Source organism: Beta vulgaris, chromosome 4 (genome assembly GCF_026745355.1).
Source record: "Beta vulgaris subsp. vulgaris cultivar EL10 chromosome 4, EL10.2, whole genome shotgun sequence".
NCBI lineage: Eukaryota > Viridiplantae > Streptophyta > Magnoliopsida > Caryophyllales > Amaranthaceae > Beta > Beta vulgaris.
Genome location: NC_079205.1, coordinates 26,130,956 through 26,139,846, shown reverse-complemented (window position 1 = coordinate 26,139,846; position 8,891 = coordinate 26,130,956).

The following is an 8,891-nucleotide window of genomic DNA, read 5'->3' as shown; positions in this document are numbered from 1 at the left end:
TCCAATTTAGTCCAAAAGAACGTGGCTTAATTCGGAGTATATATGTTTCTAAAGTAATGACTTCTGAAGGGTATTCGATGTTGCTTAATGTCACAATATGAATATACAACTCTCGAGTATGGCCAGGTTCTCCTTAAGTAGATGGTTCCACTTTCGTTCATCGTACAATTTTATGTTCAACTATTGCTTGGGATCCATGAAATTAGCTATTGACTATTGAGCTTGATGGAATATAATTATTTTGTTATTTATATATATGTATGTATATAAGTCCTAATTATAATTATCTGAAATTATTTTGTAGTACTTTCACGGGATTCCTAGCACTTATTCACATGAGATGATTGATGAGCTAAGAGATATGTAGGTGAAATATTTAAACAATCAAACACAAGGCGATGGAGATTGAAAACGATTGTCAAGTTTAAATTGTACATATTATTTAATTATATTTTAGAATTTTACTTTTAGTAGATAACATTAGATTATAGAATTTTTTTAAAAGATATTACTGGAAGAAATTGATGCTTTGAGTGAAATTGGTTTGGATATAATATTAAATGTAGCAATTTTTATTGACATGATGAATAAAGCAAGTAGGAATTTCTATTTAATAATATTGTTGTAGCTATTTATAAATTGTTTTATGAAAAAGCATATATACAAGGAGCCGTAAAATACAGGAGCAGTTACAGGAAACTGTATATATATTGTAACATTCTAATTTTAAAAAACGTGTAAATACACCTAAGAAACCGGTTGTGGTTAATAACTGGTTTCAAAAGGTAAGGCAACGAGACTGGTTTGAATTGTTAACTGGTCTCCTAACCTCTTTGTCATATGATATATACGCTTACCTAAGAGACTGGTTTTAGTTGTCAACTGGTCTCTCAAATAAACAAGAAAACCATACATCATAACCGGTCTCCTAACCTAGGACACCTGTTAGATGGAGACGTGTTGTAGTCTGGTTTTCTAGGTCATTTTCAACTGGTTTCCTAGGCCTTTTTTGTAGTAGTGCGTGCAGGGATAAATAATAGTATAATCATATAACATTCTGCAGGTAACTTTTACTGAACTAGACTCTAAACATCATTTCTCACTTTAAATGGAATAGTTATTGGAACTGAGTTGTCTTATCTACTAATGCGAAATACGGGCGCGACTCCGTATTCCAGAGTGACCTGCGATATTGAGGAACCTTTGAAATAAAAGAGGGATGGTGATCAATCCATTCCTAGAAAAGCCATAGGCTACTACCACCATGTACTCGAACCCTTAATGTCCAACTCTAGACGTGCACCAGTCTAAAGTCTATAACTATTCTCGTTACACTTTACGTTATTTACATATTATCACTTGTGTTGACACACACATACAAGTAACACATAAATAATAATCAGACAGTCACAACTGAACTTCTTTTATCTTTGGATTTAGCAAGTGATCACAACTTACAATCCAAGAATACTTTCCTTTTTAATCTCAACTTTCTTTACTTGTTGAACCTAGCCAACAATAATCTTACTTTTATATAGGCATATATAACTTGTAAACTTACGAAATAAGGTCCACAGTCCTCATAAGATAATAAAATAAAACTTGTCAAGGAATACATGAATAACATGATTCAACTTCTATAACATATACTAATTCTTCATGCGAATTAATAAATAAACTTTCTTTTCATGCTTGCATCAATTATTCCATACAAACATACAATCTAATATTCATAATAAATTCCAAATCACATGTTGCACACAGGCATAAAACATGTAAATCAATTACTAGAAATCACATATATATGAACAAAGTAGGTTCCTATACATTATACTAAAATTTAATCTTCCTTAGAACATGATACTAATCACATAGCACGTAATTATGTACGTACCTCGTGTAAACTAGCCTGTAGGCCACTTTTAATCCTTTAAAAGTCCCCTACGAGATATTCTCCGTGTAGAAATCAAGGTAACCGAAATTAATAACTTTACATAAAATTTACAGCAGCCTTAAAGTACTTAAAACCCCCTTTAAAAACGTTTAAAAGTCGAGTTTAATATCAAAACTTGAATTATTTTTAATGTCTAGCATAGGACTACATGCTAGTAATTAAAAACTCTTAAAAACTCTATAAATTAACCTTTTCTGAAATTAGAGCAACTTTAAAAATTAATAAACCTCCTTAAAACATGTATAACATATTTAAAATCATATACTAAGTTAATCTCATAGTACCTAATATGCTACTATGGTTTTCAAGCAATTTAAAACCCTAAAAGTTCATGTTTTCATGTCTAAAAAACTAAAAATCTAATCATAATAATAAATCTGAAATTTCTCTTATAATATAAACTATAGATGAATCAAAATTACTTATTAAAAACAGTAATTTAAACTAATAAATATGATTAACAATAATAGAAAACATAAAAATATAGTCTTTAATGGAATCTTAAGAAGGAAGAAAAGAAAACAACCAACAAAAGAGGAGAAGGAAGGGCGCCGGCAACAACAGCTCACGGCAGCAGCAAGGCGGCAGCAATTTGGCAACTTTAGGAAGGCTTGTGACGTTTCTTGTTGAAGAAGAAACGTTACTTGAAGAAGAAGAAAAGACTTTGGAAGAGAAAGAAGAACGACGTGCAAGGAGAGAGAGAAAGTCGAGTATCGAGGAATGGCGTGTGGAAGAAAGGAAGAAAAAATAATTTGTGTGGGATAAAATAATTGGGTATTAAGGTATTTATATAAAGGCTTCCTTGGTTGGGCTTAGGAAAAGAGATAAAGTTTAATGAAAATTGATGATGAACATGACAATTAATTTGAGACGTTAATCATCACTAGGACTCTTTTCCTTCTTATCCTTTTAGGATTTTTAGGTTTCTCAATTCCATTAGACTTTTCCTATTCGATACAAATTAGTATTTAAAACTTTTATCAAAGCATGCTTAATTAAAAAGTTTTCAACTTTACTATATCATGAAAATAAATTCATTTGACTTTTAAAATAGTCAACCATTTTAAATAGTCAAATCATTTTAAAACTAATTTGGGTTAAATATAAATATATATATTTATAAAATCCATTAAAATTATGGGGGATTACATCTATTGTATTACAGCTCGAAGGGAACCCCATAAAGAATAACGATAACCTCAAGCAAACTCAAAACTGTCGAGCATCTCTTATACTAAAAACAAAATCCAAAAATAAAGTAGTTGCAATTAAGAATGTGATCATCAGTCCATCACACAGAGTGTAATACTCCGTATTTTGGGAGTTAATTCGTATTAATTAAGAAAATATAAAGAAGTTAATAAAAAGGATTTTAGTATTATTTAATGAATAATAAGAATAGAATAATAATAATAATACGAGTCGGTTGTGCTAATTTCGGATTTATAAAGGTTGAACCGAGTTCACCCGATCTAGGGTTACCACTTTTAGAAGAGTATAAAAAGGAAAATAAGAGCAGAAATTTTGAGAAACCCTAAATTTCCCTTTCTCCTTCTCAGCCGTCATCCCCTTCTTCTCTCTCAATTTCTCTCTCCTCTCTCGCTGGTCTCCTCTCTCGTGTTGTTCTTCCTCTTCTCTTTCTCTCGTTGTACGTCCTTTTCTTCGTCTCCCTCGTCGGGTTCCTTCGCGGATCCTCGTCGAGGTGTGCGAGCGAGTGGCGCTGCAGTGTAGTGCGAGGTGTGCGAGAGTGTGTGACGCAAGGAGTGAAAGCGAGGAGTGAAAGCGAGGATTTGACTCGTCGTGTGTGCTGCGAGCGACGAGGCTGGACGAGTGTGGTTGAGTGCGAGTGAAGTGCGAACCAGTGAGGTGGTGAGCGAGGGAGTTCGAAGATCAACGCGAGCGACGAAGTGCTGCGACGAGGCTCGCGTTGGAGTGTGGTGCGAGTCGAGGGCTGGTGCGAGGCTCGTGTTGTGCAACGAGGCTCGAAGGGCGCGCGACGAGGGTTACACGAGGCTGCTGCTGCTGATGTGTGTTGGCGTGCGCGAGCGGTTGAGCGTGGTGGTCGCACGAGTAGGCGATGTGAGGTGTGTGTCGTCGTCGGAAGTTGGTCGCCGGAATTCTTTTGCCGGCGAAAGTCAATGGTATAAAACTTAATAGGTATATATTGTATTAGTTTAATTATAATTTCTATTTTCATAATTATGTTAAATTATAATTAGTTAATTAGTAATTCAAGTTAATTAGTTTATTTTATTATTCTGACTATAATTGTGAATACGACTTTTGGACATAAGACTGGATTGGACCTAAGACTTTTAGACATAAGATTTTGGACATAAGACGTGGTTGGATTTATGACTCAATTGGTTTCGTAAAGGTAGTGGACTAATTACACTAGCTAAGTTTAGTTCGCTCACTAACTTTGACTCCTAAAAGACGCTAAACTCATTAGAATAGAAAAGTAATGAAAATTCATGAACAAGGGGTTTAGCTATCGTTTATTTCGAATTATTAAACCGTATAGTCTTAGTTACGTAGTAGTTGTTAATGTTACCAACGACGTAGCACTAAAGTTTTATTTAACAGTTTAGGTCCTAATTTCATAAGCGGAACGTTCGATTAAGACAACGAAAATTCTCCGTTACAAGGTACGTACGCGTACCAGTTTAATCCCAAGTATTAGTATCATGATTAGGTTGCAATCTATGTTATTGGAACCTAGAAGCATGATAGGGAACGTTTGATTGATTGAGATTGTTTGATTAGACATTTGTAATTTGAAATCGATATGTGGCATTGGAATGCGTAATTCTATCGTAGTATAAATATGAGCATTATTAATCTTATCCATAGTGTAACAAGAGTGTTACAAGGGATACGATTTGAGCATTGTAACTAAGAGAACATGTAAATGATTCTATGTATCCATAGTGTAACAAGAGTGTTACAAGAGATACGATTTGAGCATTGTAACTAAGAGAACATTTAAATGACTCTATGTGGTTATGAAATGAATGGACAGTATTAAAATGAATTATGGCAATAACTTGTAGCTGGACTCCCTACAAGTGATGAACAATGGGGGGAGTGTGGGACTTGTCCTATGCTCCTACGCAGGCCTACTGTGACGACAGTAGTGTCCTTATATTTTTTATAACTCTAGTAGGCGGAAGGTTCCGTTCGATCTTGGGGGTATGCATACTAAGGTGATGGGTGTGAGACGGAAACAAAACCGTAATTGCATTTCATCTAATAGACCAAGTTGTCTATTAAGGATTCAGTAGCCCGTATGATTCTAGTAAGATGACGGTGCCCGTTCGATGCCAAATAAATAAAGATTAAATGATGTAATATAATGTAGTATCATGCTTAAGATTGTTCATGTGTGCATCATTTATGCTTATATGTATTCAATGGATCATTACGTACTCAGCATAGCTGATTGTGTGTTACTATGTGTTTGTTGAACTGCGATGAACCATTGATGCTACAATGGTTAGCAGACTAGGTGTGCTGGTGCTGCTGCATGATATCGAGCATACGGGGACTAGTCTTTGGTATTTGCATTTAAAGCATTTTGAAATAAGTATTATTTGTTTTTCTAGTACTTACATAAATGGTTTGTGGTTTGAATGAAATGGGTCATTGATGATTCTCGAGTTGTATTTATATTTTAATTCCGCTGCATTTTAGTTTTCGAGACAATGTTTTAAGTATTCATTAACTCTTATTATGACTTGCGTTCCATCGCGGCGATAACACTCCCAAAGTCGATGCGACGTAGTAGTGGTAGACGTGTGTGGATTTTGGGGGTGTTACACAGAGACATGGTTATGAAGGAGAAATATATTGACCGGAAAGTGAGACAAATTTATGGATGAAACTTCTGTCTCAAATAGACAGATTCTTTAGACTTTAGTTGATAGTAATATGTAAGACATCCTTCTAATAATTGAACATGAAACCATTATCAAAGGCTTTAGCAAAATATGAAATGAATATCGTTTATAAATGGAATATAACAAAAGAGAAAACATACTTACACAAGGAGCAACCGTTTTAATTTTGATGGATGAAGGCACTGAGAATCTGAGATACATTTGCTCCTACTCATAGCCTTTCATGACATTTATGAAACCCAAAAATGAGAGGTACGTATTGTTGGAAGTCTTAGAATACACAATCATTGAAAAAAGAGCAATGTGCATCAATTTCCTTTTCTTATTCATCCTTGTATATTCATCTCCATAGATTAGCATTTTCTATATTCAGTTCAAGAAATGAAAAATATAAATCAATAGATAAAGCTTGAAAAAAGAAAGATAATTAAAACAAAAATCAGTAGATTAGCAGATGAAAGCTAAAGATTAGGCTATTGCAAACAAAATTATATGTCAATATATAATCATTCCCAAAGATTAGCCACTCAGAAACCCTACAAAACATCTCTACTTTTGAAAGTTACAATGTTAGCGTGAAGTATGTATAAACAAAATCAAAAGCAAAAAAGAGCAATACCTGTTCGGAAGCATCTGTAATAAAATGAAAGGGCTTCTTAGCTCCGAAAATTCATTGCATCATCTGATCTCTATTTGTCTTCCATCTGTTGCTGCAAAAACAGAGAAAATTTGAAAAAAGTATATTGGACAAAATATGAAGAAAACAAGCAAAAACAAGGAAAATAATACCGGGCCTTACAAGTGCCAAAGCGCAACCATTTTCCCCTTAAAATCTAGCCTTCTAAACCCGGAGTCACCCAAAATGCAAAGAGGAAAAATTGAGGATTTCATGGAATTACAAGTTAGAAAACAGGAAGCGAGGAAATCAGGAAAAATGAGATGAAAAAATTCATAAAAGGGAAGAGAAAAATGAGAGGAACAATTAGGTATTTCATGGAACTAAAAAAAAAAGGAAGAATCAATTAACAAATTGACGAAAACCTTTAACAAAACAGATAAAATCAGAACCAATTGTGATAAAATCGAAACCCTAAAATCATCCATTACCTGATGTTTGTTGGGATAAAAAACAAGAGACATGAAATGAGAGTAAGTTAGGTGCAATTGCAGCTTATCTTTGGTGTTCAAATCTGGTAGGGAACTAACTAGAGGACCCAAAAAGATCTGCTGGGCATGATAAGCTTGAGCTTCTGCATCATAGTGATAAGTCATATTGCTCAATATGCTCTAGTGGATGGTGTGCAAAAGTGGTGCTGAGTGTTGAAGCAATCTCCAAAAGTGAGTGCATGATATAGAAAACCACGTGTTTGCTTAACTATGTGCCACTTACAAATCAATTCCCTGATAAGCAGGCCATTTAGTTGTAGTTAAATATGAAAAGGACTATAGATATTTCTAGACATTGGTATTTAGTTTAATTAAGAAACTCATATGAAATACAGGTAAAAATCATCTAAATAGAAGATCATTTAATAAGCAAAAAAGAGTGAAATAATAGCCAATGCATGAAGAAACAAAGGCCTAAGCTAAAGAGTGAGTCTAGAAATAGATAAATTTGCATATTCAAGGCATTTGAAGAGTTTATCGCCTTTCCTTGAAAATTTAAGAGATAATCATCTGAACTACATACCTCAAAAAACTGTAGTCACTCAAATTTTATTAATATATATTGTACTCAAACTTAGAAGAGATGACAAAATCACATGGATTCTGAATTTTACAGCATTTCTGACTGCATATGTGCAAGGGAAGCTCTATAATTTGATAAACATGTACCACATGAAATTACAATCAAACCATGATACGCATTCGTGCAGATATGACTTATCAATTTAGCTTAAGCAAGCAGTCAATTAATCATATGTATAGTAAACTCAGTAAGTATTAAGATGCTTAGGACCGTGATGGTGCATTTTATATTATAGCATGATATGATATTCGAGCCTGGGATTTCTATTACATCATCTCTAGCATATAAATGGGGCCAAAGGGAACACCAAAAAACTTAGGCTGTTCTATCATGGTCCTTCACTGAATATTTGAATGCTTATTGAAGACAATTTCCATGAACAATCAAAGAAAAGACATACCAACAATAGAAAACCAGTGGCTTTTTCTTTAGTCATACCTTTGATGGGTCATTTGCTGTTCTGCGGAGTTCTCTGCTAGGCAAAGATACCCAAAAGGAAAGGAAATAGAAATAAATGTGGCAGCTATTCCATCCGTTGTAGCATAGAAGGTAGCAGGCGATGTGATCTTCCAGGGACTACAATGGAAAATGAAAGAATCACGACAACACTAACTGCGCCCAGAAACCGAAAGTGCCCACTTTCAAAAACTCTAACTATAAGTGACTTACAACCAAATCAGAATTATTTGTGGAAAAAGAAATTTGAGAGGGAAACATATATTGTATCAGTAACTATCACAAGAAAGAATATAAAGAGAAGATGACATCTAGTTTGCACCACAAAAACAACAGCTCAAGCAAAAGGAGCTGCAAAAGCCCATGAAAATTGCTAATCTATCCCTTACAAGCATTTAACCAGCACACAGTTATACAATCATGATTTGCTAATTTTCAAGTCATGCTAGAAAATTGATGATTTTCCCGTGATTCAAGTGCTATTTGCATTACAACAGATATGTAAGATCCAAGTTTTCGATATTAAATAATTCTATCCCTTAAAAAACATTTTACCAGGACGCAACTATACAATCATGATTTGCTAATTTTCAAGTCATTTTAGAAAATTGATGAATTTCCTTTGACTCAAGTGCTATTAACAAAACTACATCACATTTGTAAGATCCAAGTTTTGGATATTAAGTACTACATTTGATATTCCAAAAGAACGGTTTAACTCATTTTATCTTGAAGCCACTAAATTTCTGGTGTTAAAAGCAATGCTGAAAAAAGGTAATAACCCAAATAAAAAATTTGAACAACCAATGACTATTTTGCACATTGATTGAAC